This window comes from Vulpes vulpes, chromosome 15 (assembly GCF_048418805.1).
Source record: "Vulpes vulpes isolate BD-2025 chromosome 15, VulVul3, whole genome shotgun sequence".
Taxonomy (NCBI): Eukaryota; Metazoa; Chordata; class Mammalia; order Carnivora; family Canidae; genus Vulpes; species Vulpes vulpes.
The window spans coordinates 4529733-4544330 of NC_132794.1; the positions used below are offsets into that span (position 1 = coordinate 4529733).

The window sequence follows — 14598 nt, forward strand, 5'->3', positions numbered from 1 at the left end:
ATTCCACAAGCCTGGGTTATACCCCCAAACAACTTTGAGTCTCATAATTCTATAGATTGTTCTAATAGATATATGGGAAATATTTTTTAAAATATTTTATTTATTAAAAAAATTATTTATTTATTTGAGAGAGAAAGGGAACACAAGCGAGGTGAGGGGAGAAGGAGAAGTAGATCCCCACTGAGCAGGGAGACTGATGTGGGGCTTGATCCCAGGTCCCCAGGATCATGACCTGAGCTGAAGACAGACGCTTAACTGATTGAGCCACCCCAGGTGTCCCTATGGGAGGTATTTTTAACAACACATTGTCAGTAAAAGACAGGTTCTAGTCTTACATGGGAAGACGTCATTGTTTTATGCTGGATCCCTGGTACTCTGGAAGTAAACATGAGAAAAGCCTGAGTCAGAGGCAGCCAACGTTGAGGATCTAGGCTGTGTCTCCTGGAAAGACCATTTAGTTAATGAAGTTTCACACCAAATTAATCAGAGTTTGTTTGACCTTTAACTGTGTATATATAGATATATGACTTAAAACAGATTCATGATTATGTGAAACCTTGAAATCAGGAGAAATACAGACAGATCTATCTATCTCAGTTACACACTCTTAGTTTTGCAGAGATGTCTCCTCTCCCCACAATCTAGATTAAGTCATTTCCTGGGCATAATCATGAACATCAATGAAATACAAATAAGAAAGTCTCCTTTTATTGACTATATCTTTTATCATTCTTCTCTTTAAAGGAAGGAGAGAAGAAATTTGGCCTTTTTTTTTTTTTACTTCCATTGAAAAATGATTTATTTATTGGAACATCAAGGGAAAATAACCTATGAGAAAGATTTTGTCCCTCAAAATAACAGACGTGTGAATCCTCTGAGCTCAAAGAGCAGTAAGAGTTTGTGCTCATAAGCCTAGATGTTGTGGTTCCCAGTTGGGAAGAAAATGGTTAATATTTTGGTTTACCTCTATTCTCCCACTCTTTGTGAACAAATCTAAAAATGCTCCCACGTTGTTTAATTTAAATGCACCGCTCCCATTCCAGTCAGAGTGCTCATTCCCGAAGATAGTGGCCAAGTGGGTAATTCCTGGTTTAGGCCTTGAACATCTGGTGGCCTTTGAATTTGATGGCATGTAATTACAGCAGGGGTGGTGGGACAGTTGGGGATTAAAGGGATGTTGTTTAATCTTCCACCATATGTTCCCATTTAAGCTCTCCTCCCTCTCCCCTGCACCTGGGTGCCCAGGGAGCATCTTGTGGCTGCCTCTGAAGCCTGACCCTTGGAGGTTTACAGTTTAAAGACAGGCCATCTCTTCCCTTCCAGTACTCAGTGGTTCTGATTTTACGGTCCCTTGTATTTCCATGCCCTGTTCACAAGTTCACTAATCTAAGCAGTATAATTGTGACCCAGAAAGCAAAGAATCTTAGAATTCATTAAGTATCCCTGGGAAAAAGTACCAGTTCTGCTTTGTCACAGTCACTGCTACCTTATATGCTTCCAGACCTTGCTCACGTAACTTTGTACGTCTTCACGGATGGCGAGTGGGTGGATGGCTGTTAGGAGTTTTTCAGAGCCAGACATAAGCCATATGTTTTTGGGCTAAGATGTTGGAGCTACCTGGTTGGAGGCGTGATGTTCCCACCAGGATGAATGCCAGGGGGTGCATACAAGTGATCAGGCACAGGATGCTCTATTAGATGTCCAGACATCATAAGCACCTCTGAGTCATCTTCTTAGAGCTGTTCTTGGCACATGGTGGAGCTTATAAACGGTGGCTATTCTAGGTGTGTGGAAGCATGCGAGACTGAAGTGCAAACAGCTGATTTGGGAAATAAAGTCAGGTACAAGAATATGAGTCAGCAAAGCAAAGACTTGTGCCCACTGTCCTCTGACTTTTTTCCCATTCCACTACATGTCCTTGGCGCTGGGGAGTCCGGTAGCCAAAAACCACATGTGTTGGTTCTCAAGTAACAATGATTAATGATAATTCTTGTTTTTTTTTTTTTTTTTTTTTTTAATAGCACTCTCAGGCTTTATATAGAACAAAGATCCTGGGAAAATTGAGTAATGAAACAAACACTCACAAAACTGTCAAGTAAACCAGACTGTTGCTCTATTCTCCATGGGCTCATAGTGTGAGCGCTGGGGGCAGCAGCCACGGCACTAGGTGTCACAGGCTGAGCAGGAGTGCCCAGAGCTCTCTGGAATCCTGTCTCTGAGCTTGTCATGTAGTCTGTTGTCATGGCAGGGTTTCTAACCCAACCTGTTGGGCTCTGCCGACTGCTACCAAAAATGGCCTCACCTGTGCCCTTGGAAACTTCTGCTCTGATTCTGGTAGATTGCACAGTGATCCCTCAAGATGTCCACTCCCTAAACTTTGGAACCTGTGACCGTTACCTTAGATGGCAGATTTTGCAGATATGATTCAATTAAGGCTTTTGAGATTGTCCTGGATTACCTGGGTGAGCCTTAAATGCAGCAGCAAGTGTCCTTATAAGAAAGAGGCAGATGCAGAGGCAGATTTGACACAGAGGAAGGAGGAGAGGCCCATACTACTGTGGAGACAGAAATAAGAGAGACGTAGCCACCAGCCAAGGAATGCCGGTGGCTGCTGGAAGCTGGAAGAAGCAAGAAATAGATTCTACTCTAGATATTCCCAAGGGAGCATAGCCCCGGCCACACTCTGGTTTCAGTTCAGTGATGTCAGGTCCAGTTCTGGCCTCTAGAGTTGTGAGAGAATAAATTTCTGCTCTTTAAAGCCATCAAACCTTTGATAATTTGTTACAACAGCCACAAGAGGGGATCCCTGGGTGGCTCAGTGGTTTAGCACCACCTCTGGCCCAGGGCATGATCCTGGAGAGCCGGGATCAAGTCCCATATCGTGGACCTGCTTCTTCCTCTGCCTGTGTCTCAGCCTCTCTCTCTTTCTCTCTCTCATGAATAAATAAATAAAATCTTAAAAAAAAAAAAACAGCCACAAGAAATGAATACTCTAAAAGAAGGTTAGAGGGACTTGGGCAGTATTTTTTCTTTTTTTAGTATCACATATTTGGCTATTTAGTTTTTCTATAAAATATAAACTGAGGGCAGCCCGGGTGGCTCAGCAGTTTAGTGCCTGCCTTCAGCCTGGAACGTGATCCTGGAGTTCTGGGATCGAGTCCCAAGTCGTGCTCCCTGCATGGAGCCTGCTTCTTCCTCTGCCTTGTGTCTCTGAGCCTCTCTCTCTCTCTGTGTCTCTCATGAATAAATAAATAAAATCTTAAAAAATATATATATAAACTGAGAGTCTAGTATGGGCTAGATGCCAGGAGGTAGAGAAGCATAAAAATGACATAAAACAAATAATATGTTGTATCATATTATATTGCTAATATTCAACCATTTTGACCTACAAAGTGGTAGTTTTCTAAGACTAAGTTATCAGAGGCAACACAGCCACCACCTGGTTCTCTTAGACACTTACTTTGTAGCTCTGAGCCAACATGTAGAAAGTCTGAGGCTGCCATGCTGTGGGAAAGCCACATGTAGGTGTTCTGCTCAACATCTCTAGCTGAAATCCCAGGTGACAGTAAACAGTAACCTGCAGACACACAAGTGACGATGCCTCAGAAGAATCTTGCCGCCAGACGTTGAGTCACATCTGATCTTCTCATCGCCCAGATGAGATCCAGACATTCTGGAACCTGGACGCTCTACTTAAGCTCTATCCCTTCTTACTTCTTGAATCAAGAATGTGTGAGCATAATAGAATGATTTCTTTAAGCTGTAAAGTTTGGGGATAATTTGTTACACAGCAACAAATAACTAAACAGCTTGTTTTTTTTTTTTCCCCGTGAAAAAAGGAAGCATGTCTACAACACTGTTTTCTGTTGAATTAGAAAGGAGAAAATGGGAATAAAAGCATCTAGGAGTATACTGACAGGGAACAATGACTCATCCTATCCTGGTTCTCTTTGCTTTGGCATCAAAGGTCTTATGATTTAAGGGATGAAATGGATATCACAAATAAGAGGCAGTATTAGGTAATGAGCCATCTAAGCAGTTGTAACAAAGAAATCCCCAAGTACAGTGACTTAAAGAGAATAGAAGTTGACTTCCCTCTCACGTAACAGTCTAAGACATGGAATAGCTTTTCTCTATGTGATCATTCCTGGAAGCGAGCGATTCCTTTCATCTTGTTCTACCGTTCCCAAGGGCTTTGTGCTCATCTGCAAGTTGATCATGTTCCAGCTTAAGGGGAGAGAGAGAGAAAGGGGCTAGCTGATTATTTTCCATTAAATGAGGCAGAAACCACATATTAGTTTTGCTCATAGATGCACATAGCCACACTTAGCTGCGAAGGAAATTGGGCACGCATAGCTTCTAGATGGGCCTCCACTGCCCCCTGTAACTCCAGTTCTATGGACAAAAGGGAGAATGAATTTCAATGGGCAAGACACAATTTTTGACATAGATAAAATGGAAAAGGTCTGTAACTGAAGTGAAAAGAAGATAGGACTTGTCACTAGTTTGGGCTTAAAATTTCGGATTCGGCTTTAAGTAGGAAGCACCAATCACTTGAAGGAAGAGCAGGGTTTCAATGGTAGATATTCCCTTTAATAAGTACGCCAGTGTGAATGAACGACAGGCTCCTCTGACTCATTTTGCCTTATTTTAATCATAGTGGTTCTTAAGCAATCAACCAGTTCCCAATAGCTGACCCTCTCTGGTTCGTGATTCTTTGAGACTTGAAGTTCACTTGACATTGCTCTCAAAAGGATCCCCAGAAGCCAAGGGCACCACTATTATGTGGCCCTCCTGAGATACACAACTACTGAAGAGTCATGGTGCCACAGTGACTTAATGGCTCTGATGTCATTTGCCATGTTCCCAAATTTCAGAATCTGGCTTCACACTTTCATCACTCTTTCCAGAGAAGTCACCTGTAGTGATCAGAATGGGGAATACATAAAGATATGATTATTGTCTACATAACTTGGATACAAACAAGGGAAAACTCCCGAAGCTACATGACATATAAGAGAAGGTTTCTTAGAGAATACAGCTTTCAGAGAGATTCTGGTAGTTTGTTAACATTTTAAAACACATGCACAATAACAGGAAGAGCAATTAATTGATTTGGGTGGTGGTTGAAGAATCTCTCTAAGGAGACACCTGCATGTTGGTGGAAGTTTGGATAGATTCCTCTGGTTGGAAGTAGATTCTATGGTTCCTGGACTCCCCTGGAGTCTAGGATTGAGGTGAGCAGGCCTAGGGTTGAGCTGCCTCAGGAGACAGGTGCAGATACCAGTTGGGGCTGGGCACTGCTTGGCTATGGGGACAATGGGAAACGGGACCCCTGGTTGATGAGATGAGAAGGGGAAAGGCATGGCTTGTTGAAGAGTGCCCTGTAGGTTTATAATATAAAAGTTCTCCCAGTCTGCCAATACTGTCTGGAAATTCTACACTGCCCTTTAAAGTTAATGGAAAGTTCATTTATTTGCAGGAACCCGAAGAGGAGGGAGTGGGATTGATGTGCGCCAATCCCAAGGCAATCTCTGATTATTCTCAAGTATTAAGAAGCAGTTCCATCTTCATTTCATCATGCATTTCATTTGGGAAATGAACACCTATTCTGTTAAGGGAAATGTGTTTTGGGCATGGAAAAGTAAATTTCAAGTACCTTCTACTTCTTATATTTCTTTGAGAGTTCTCCTCCGGAGACAGTGTGAGGAATTACTGAGGAAGGCTGGTTTAGCAAATGCTTTTGGGTTGTGTTCAACCTCAGAGGCACAGGTTCCACCTGTGAGAATGTCCAGTGTGCTGGTGTGTTGCTGTGGAGCCAAGAAAGGAACATTTCTAAGTTGCTTCCTAAGAGCTGAGCCATCATAATGCTAATTTCTCCTTAATTTCATCATTTCTGAATCGGAGTCTCACGATTTCAAACTTACCTGGAGCTAAGTAAGCGTATATGGTTTTTTTTTCATTTATTTGCAACAGAGAGGCTGGAAGTGGGCTTGATAGAATGCTATTCTATCTAGATAAGCTAATTGTTAAAAAAAAATAACTCCCACATCCCAGTGGCTTAACACAGGCTTATTTCTTGCTCTTGGGAGTCTGATGGGGTTCCATGGCTTTCCCGGGTGGTTTTCCTCAAGATGCTAATTGAAGGATGCAGGTTTCTATCATCAAATGGTTCTCAGAGTCCTTCATATTTGATGTCATGGCTGGGAGAGGTGGAATGTACATGATTATACGGGATTCTCTAGGGGCCAGGTGGAAGTGGTATTGCACCTTCATTAATTGACCAGAGCCTAGTAGGATGGTCCCAACCAAATTGCTAAGCAGGTTGGAAAATTGTGACTTCGGTGTGCCCAGGAAGGGCACATAGGGATTTGGGATTGATGTGCAGCCAAACATAGGGATTTGGTGGGCAGCCAGCTAATACCTGACCTTCATAATTAAGGAAAGTTATTTATTTATTTAATTTTATTTTTTTAAAAGATTTTATTTATTTATTCATGAGAGACACACACAGAGAGAGGCAGAGACACAGGCAGAGGGAGAAGCAGGCTCCATGCAGGAAGCCAAATGTTGGGCTCCATCCCAGGACCCCGGGATCACGCCCTGAGCCAAAGGCAGATGCCCAACTGCTGAGCCACCCAGGCATCCCTTAAGGAAACTTTTATGTCATTGATGATTACCAATGATGTGTGCAACCCCCCTCCCCCCGGGTAACATATATATTGTTCTTTTGTTCCTCTAGGGCAGAGTTGGGGGCACAATGCAGAAGATCATGGTGCACTCCTCATTGCTGTGAGGCTCATCTTTATTTGCCTCACTCCCCTTCTTCTTCCTCTTTCTCCGCTAGCCACCCACTCCAATGTGTCTACTATATGTTCATGGATACTTGTGTATTCTGTAGAACAAGCAGTGTGGGACATCTTTTCCAAACCTTGATATCAGTATTCATTCTGTTTGTACTGTGGTCTCTCACTATGGTTTATTTGTGTTATTTTGACCACTAGCGATTTTAATACTCATTTGTATATATTCATCTAAAATTGCTTATTCAATTTCTCTCTAGGGTTTTAACTTTCTATGGGTTTTAAAAATTGATTTATAATGGTCCTTATGTATTCTGGACATTAATATGCTATTGACGGTTGATGTAGCAAGTGTTTCCTCTTAGTGTGTCTTTTCCCTGGGAACTTTGTGGTGCTCATCACTAGCAAGAAGCTTTAATTTTGATGCCATCAACTTGGTCCATTAACATATTACTTTGTGGTTTATTCTTTTTGGTTCCTGTTTAAAAAGTCTTGTGCTGATTTTGAGTCATGAAGATATATTCTTGAATCTTTGCAATTCTCTTTAACTTTTGGGGTTTTAAAGAGTCTGAAGATGACATTTTTACAGGGGATCAGTTGGGAATACAGCTTCATTTTCTCCACAGTAATTCAATTTCTTGCAAGTTATCTGCTAAAGAATTTCTTCCCCCGCCCATTGCTTTGTGGTGTTGCCTTTATCATACATAAAGCTGGCATGGGACCATCTCTGAGCTTCAGATGTTCCATTGGCCTATTTGTCCAAATCTGTACTAGAACCATCTTGCTTTTATTACAATGGTTTTCTCAAGTCAAGTCCTGACCTTGTTCTTTATTTTCAAGAAGCATTTTAGCGTTTCGTGGATCTTATCCCTTCATATAAATGTTAGAGTTTTTATGTTGAATTCATAAAAAAACCTAGCTGAAATGTTCATTAAGATTGCTCTGAGTGTACATATGAATTTAGGAATAATTGGTATAGCTAGTATATTGAATTGGTTAATTGCTATATTTACTATATTAGGTTTACTGCATTGTGCTAATTTATACCAGAAAGACAGCATAACATTTATTCAGATGATTCAATGAAAAATTTTCCAAAAAGGCATTGCGTACTCACTCAAGCTAATTTTTTAAGACATGGATACCACTTTAACAAAATTTAATTGGGGACATATTCACGTGAGGAGCTTCTATCATATTCCATCACAAATGTCTGCGGAAACATGTCCCTTTTAGCCAGAGTTGGCACGCCCTACTTCCATCTCCAACCTCCCTCTCAGATGGAGCTCTTCAGAAAAGTTAAAAGCACCAATCAGTTCAAATACATTAACTGCATTCTGGGGATATAGATTTAAGACATGAACTCTGCCTGAGTAGAAAAATTTCAGCATGTTGGCAGCCCAACAAGACTTCAACAGCATGAACGCTCCGGGAGCTCTGAAACCTCTGTTTTGCTTATCAGAGTAATGCTCATTAAGAACCGAGAAAGCTGAGCGGGCTGTAATGAGTGCTCTTTTGAAAGAAGACTCAACACTCCTCAAACTTCCCCACCAGCATCCTTTGGAACAGAGAGAAAGGAGAATATACACCACAAATGGGCCTACACAGCCAAGGATGGTGTGAGGCCCGTGCAGATTTTCTCTTGAAGGTCTAGGTTATAGAGTAAAATTTTATTGAAAATTTTATTTCTCCAAAATATGATGATATGATGATTACAGGTTTTTCTAGGCATCATACAGTCTGAAGTAAAGTGGACTCTGAGGCAGGTAGTGCTGTGACTTTGGGTATTTCCAATCCTGCTGTCCAGGGGCCCAATTTGAAGGGAATGGCACTATAATTTTTTTGGTTAGAGTTTGCTTAAGGGTTGTTATGAGCTGAATTGTGTCCCCCCCCCCCCAATTCATATGTTGAAGCTCTGATTCTAATACCATAGGATGTGGCCATATTTGGAGACGAGGCCTTTAAAGCGGAAATCAGTCAAAATGAGGTCATTAGAATGGACCCTAATCCTTTCTGACTGAGTTCTTATGAGAAGAGAAGGACACAGATGCACACAGGGACCCTGTGAGGACACAGGGAAAGGATGGCATCTACATGACCAGGGGAGAGGCCTCAGGAGGAAGCAGCCCTGCCCACACCTTGACCTCAGATGTCCAGCCTCCAGGACCATGAATAAAACAAGTCCCCTGTGCCAGCCCCCAGTCTGTGCTATTCATTATGGCCGCCTGAGCGCTCTGAACATACGTATAGGGATGGAGTGCAGAATTACAGGAATGTGGGTTAGCTCAGATTTTTATGAGCTATGTCTCCAACCTGGTGGTTCTCTATCCTGGTTGTGTCCTTCTACAAATTATGGGCTCTTGGTATAAAGACAGTAGAGAGGTTGGCATGGGTCCAAGGAGGGAAGAAGGGTATGGGAAGATTAGTGGGTGGTGTAGGGTGCATGATAATGGGGAGCTGGGAACTCTATCTAGAGGGGAAGTAGTGACTTTCTAGAGAATGCCGAGGAAAGAGGGTGCACTGCTCCCACCAAGACCCATATGAAGCATTAGCATAAGAAACAGGAAAGATTGTTCCTGTGGTGCCAGGGCCTGGGTGACCGATAGGACTTGGAGGCAGCACAGCGGGGGCCGAACAGAGCTTGGGCTTTAAATGAACCAATCTGAGAGCCGCTGGCCGCCCAGGGGTGACAGAGAAGGGAAGTTCAGTGAAGCATGGTTTTCCCAGCATGGACTGGAAAGGAGGCCAGGTGTGGGTCATCGCTGGGAACCTGCCTGGCAGGGGGCTCGGAATCTGGGGTCTGGGGGTGGGAGGGCTGAGCAGCAGGGGCAGGAACCTCACTGACCTCACACACACAGCTCACAGGAAGCTGGGAAGGCACTCAAGCCAAGCAGGACATTGGCTGGTGCATTTTCAACAACCTTTACGAGGGCTTCCTCCTGACTCAGGGAAGGTTCTGGAAGGGAAATCGAACTGTGGTCCAGTCACATCAGCCACTGCACTGGGACGTGTTCACTTTGCCTCTCCTGGACACTGAGCTGCTCTGGGCGCTTGAGTGGGGCCTGGGCGACAGGCATGGGAAGCAGCGTCAGCTTCTGGAAGGTGAAGGGTCAGGGAGAGGACAACAGGTGGTCATACAAAGAGGGACCCGGCAGCAGTTTTTGGGGTGATTTGCAGGGAGGACGGAGGCCTGTGACTGGACCGTAGAATCCATCCACAAGGAGACGGGAGCCTGTCGGTGATATTACAGAACCCGAAGCCGTAGGATTTGAAAACAAACAATTATTTTAGCAGAAAATGAGAGACCAGCTTCAAGTTTTCTTGTTAAGGGCTTGTTTCTAAACAGCTGAATAATTACTGTCGTCTATTTAAGATTTCCAGATGGTTTCTAAAATTTTCTGCTTTCTTCAAAATTTCTCAGTCTTTTTACACTTGTCTCAAAGATTGCTATAACATTTCTAATTGGATCATTGCATTTACAACAAACATTTCTGGAAGGCCCACTCTGCTAAGCGCTGGTGAGTGAGATGCATAATAACTTCCAGGGTTTATTTTAAGAGGAGACGGTGCTTGTATGACTTGGTGTTCTTAGGATTTTGTTTTGTTCATAATATTCACTGTTAAATCGGCATTGACAAATCCAATAGTGATTTGATAAATTATCTAGTTCTGGATAAAATGGAACACTTCATACTTTTGCCCTAAGAATGGTATTTTAAGTTGACTTTAAAACACAGTTTAGTAACAACTCGCACTTTCTTACTCTACGTGAGTAGTATGGATTTTTGTTTTCTTGCAGAAAAATTAAGTCTTTTTGAGGATTCTATAGTTTCCGATTTTTTTCGCTTAGAAAATTAAGCAAGTCTATCTCAAGTTCTTGGAGTGGTCACCGCAGACATGACCTTGTCTGTTATGAATATTTGTCATTGATGTTATGTTTCAGGACCATTAGGGACAGAGGGGATCCAGGGCTGCGGCCCCAACACCCTTCCCAGGCTCCCTCACCCGGTTCACGCAGCTGACTCCACATGTGTGTGTCAGGGGCCGCTGGGCCTCCTTCCTTTTCCAAACACAGCCTTGCATTTCCTGCATTTTTCCATTCCCTTTCTACTGATTCTATGAAGTCTTTCCTGAGAGTCCTCACGGAGTACATGTTTTCTTCCCTTTGTGTATTCACTAGATTCTTAACTTTCTTTTGAGGGACCATATTTCCGTTTTGAATTATAGATACGTTCCTATACAGATACGTTCCTACTGCTCTTGATAAATTACAATTTTTGAAGACTACGGCTGCTGAAGTTAGACAGACACATGGCGGGAGATACGAATATAGAAAAAGATACAGAAATAAACATAAATACAGGTATAGATATTGCTCCTTCAGTAGAGCCTGTGCCCTATGAGGCCAGGGAGTTTTGTCTGCTTCGATCGTTGCAGCATTCCCAGCATCTAGAACACACCTGTTCTGGGTTGAGCGCCCACCTGTGTGTCATTGGAGCGCCCAGAGCTCTCCTGCATGGGGTGCACGCGCACACTGAGATGCGATCACCTGTTCCCTGTCCCTTCCCCACTGCATCCCAAGTTCCTTAAGGGCAGGCCTGGGCATCATTTATTGTCGTGTTCCTGTATTTTCTACTATGTGATTGACAATTATAAACATACAAGATGGAGATGTATCTGGAGTGTCCCCAAGAACTGAGAGATGGATGACATTGATGATCGGATGCAAATCTCATGGCTCAGTCATGCCTTCCTTCATGTCTTTATGCAATGTCACTTCAAGAGTGAGGTCTCCCTAGGGGTGTCGCCCTGAAAGTAAGACCAGTGTGCTCCCCCACTCCGCACTCCCTTTGCCCTTTTATTTTCCTCCAAAATACTTATGAGCACACCCTACGTTTGCAGTTTTTTTCTTGCCTGCCTCCATGAAGTCAGGGATTCTCTTCTCTCCCTGCACAGATAGCAGGTGCTCCAAATATTTGCTGCATGAATGGAAGGCTGAAGTATGTTATCAAAATATACCTTAGGAATAATTCAAGACTTTTTATGATTTTTAAAAATAAACATTTAAAATTAGCCATGAGGAAAGGACAGGCTTGTCTTTTCTCTGGATATGTTCCAGGCCCACGTTTTTTTTTTTTTTTTTCCTGTTTGGGACTCAGCCTTCTGGTTTGAAGTTTCCATTGTTGGAGCAAACTTCCCCAGGTGCTGTGCCACTTGTGTCCCCCTCCCGAGCTTCACTTCTTCCCTACTTGGAGCACCTCAGCCCTTCACCTAATAATCTCCTTGCCCCCACTACCAACCACCCTCCCCATGCACTATGAGGATAATGGAGTTGGATATAGAGGGTTCCTTTTTTTTTTCCTAAGATTTTATTTATTTATTCATGAGACACACACACACACACACACACACACAGAGGCAGAGACACAGGCAGAGGGAGAAGCAGGCTCCATGCAGGGAGCCTGACGTGGGACTCGATCCTGGGTCTCCAGGATCAGGCCCTGACTGAAGGCGGTGCTAAACCACTGAGCCACCCGGGCTGCCCCCAGATGGTTCTTTAAAGGCCTTGGTGGCTTCATTCTTGGTGATGCCATGAGTCTCTCTCACGCTCTGGAGAGGGTGAGGGGGTTAGATGGAGCGGAGGACCCCTGAGCCCCCGTGTCCGCCCCAGCCCCTCTGGGGCCTGGCCTCCTCTTCTTGGCTTCATCCCCTCCCCAGCCAGGGACCATCCCAGGGTGCTAGCTATGATCCCCTCTGTGGCCAGAGCCCAGGGACCCCGCCAACAGCACACAAGAGGCGTTCACGAAGATCAGGGACCATGGGTCACATATACTCAGAGGCCTGTGATGTGCTCTTCATTTCACTTGTTTTCACTGGCTCCATTTTGTGTTTGTTATTTTTTTTATTGTGGTGAAATACGTGTAACATAAAATGCACCATTTTTTTTAAATGCACCATTTGATCCATTCTTAAATGTACAATTCAGGGGCCCTGAGCACCTTCATGTTGCGCCCCCATCACACCGTCCTGTGTGTGTGCCATCTTTTGACATTTGCGTCCTAACCAGTTATTCCCGGCTCTCTGTCAGTCATCGGGGACAGTGCTGGACAGTGAGGGGCGTTCAATAAAAAATGAGGTTTAAGGAAAAATGGCTCTGCAGGAAACAGGTGCAACGCAGGGAGGCTCATTCCTCCTGGTCACTTCCACTCAGGGCCAGCAGAGGGGGCCGGTGGGCCAAGTCCCTGCGCATCCCGCCCGGAGGAGGAAGACGGGCGGCAGGTGCCTGGGAGCCAGGCCGGCAGGCCCCCAGCAGAAGCTCCACACCGTGTAGGGAAACTGAGCCAAGCCACGTTGTAGTTGTTCAAAGTCAACTTTCCCCACCAATTTTCATCGTTGAAAGAAATAATCAAGGAAGAACAAGGCGGGGGGGGGGGGGGGCTCCTTTCTTGGATTCCCAGGCTTTTTGCCCCAGGGGGTAGTTAGCAGCATCACTTGGGTATTTTTTTTCTTATTAATACAGTATTTATTTGTCTTCCTTCTGTCAAACCCTGAGCCGACCACTTTCCCCAGGCTGCCTGGGGACGTATAGGGAAAGGAACACACGGGGCAGACAAGTGGGAGCAAGACCTATGGGAGGTGGAGACGACTCCTTCACATGGCGAAGAGGATGAGAAAGGCCCCCATCAGGCAAAAGAGCCCCGTGGCCTCCGAGAGCGCAAAGCCCAGAATGGCATTGAGAAGGGCTGTTGCTTCAGAGAGGGATTCCTGGCATAACCAATGAGGAGGCTCCCAAACACAGTCCCAATTCCAGCCCCGGAGCCGGCCGCCCCTACAGTGGCAGCCCCAGCCCCAATGGACTTGGCTGCTGTGTCCATGTCCCTTGAAATGGTGCTGGTTTGGAAGCTGCGGCTGGGAAGAAGTGAGGTCAGGGGACGTGGGGCTGCCCAGCTGCCGAGGCTTAATCTGTCCGTGTCTCCGGTGGTTTTAGCATCACTGCAGACAGTGATGGGCCCAACAGCTGATGGGCGCTCCGGACCAAGAAGGGGGTGGAGATGAACTTTGCACAGGTGTACATTTTCAGGGGATGAGGGGCTGTAGCAGGAGAGCTGCTCCCGGTGCAGAGACGACAGAGAGCCACTTGGGTATTTTAAACTGGACAGATCTTGGGTGTTCTAGTGCCACCTGAGTCGGGGAGAAAGACCCATGCTGGGCTGCCAATCTCAGTGTGAAATTTAAGGAGTAAGGGAAAGTGAGGATATGGAGCAGGCGTCTCTTGTGTCTGGAATGGTGTGGGGCATGTCTGTGAACGCCGGGGGCCGCCACGGAGTGTCACCGCGTGGCACCTGCAGCTGCTCACTATGTTCCTTGGAGAAGACGAAGAAGTCAGGACTCCCCGGCTCCTCGCTCCTGAAGTGAACTTGGCTGTGGGTAACAGAAGGCCAGTCTGTCTGCCCGGAGCGTCTATGTGGGCCAGCCGTGTTCTACGGTCCACACAGGCAGCTAGAACGTTTTTTTAGCAGATCACCCAAGGTAGAAAATAGAATCTTGGCCATTACAGTCACGGACAGATACGAATGGGTGGGGATTGTCAATAAAGAAAGTAAAGAAGACAACTCAATTCTGTTTAAACCTGATCACCTAGAATTAGTTGAGAAGAAAACTCAACACAAAGCTACAAAAAAAGCCAAGCCAAAAAAAAAAAAAAAAAAAGCCATTAATTCTTGACAAACCTTTACTAGAAAAACCTCATTATTTTCCAGATGGAGAAGTACTTTCCTCCTTGACTCTTCAC

General features: G+C 44.7%; 1 pseudogene; it reads right to left on the minus strand.

Annotated features, from left to right (window-relative positions):
• Positions 1-13446: 13446 nt before the first annotated feature.
• Positions 13447-13881, minus strand: LOC112908000 (ATP synthase F(0) complex subunit C2, mitochondrial pseudogene; annotated as a pseudogene).
• Between the last annotated feature and the right edge of the window lie 717 nt (positions 13882-14598).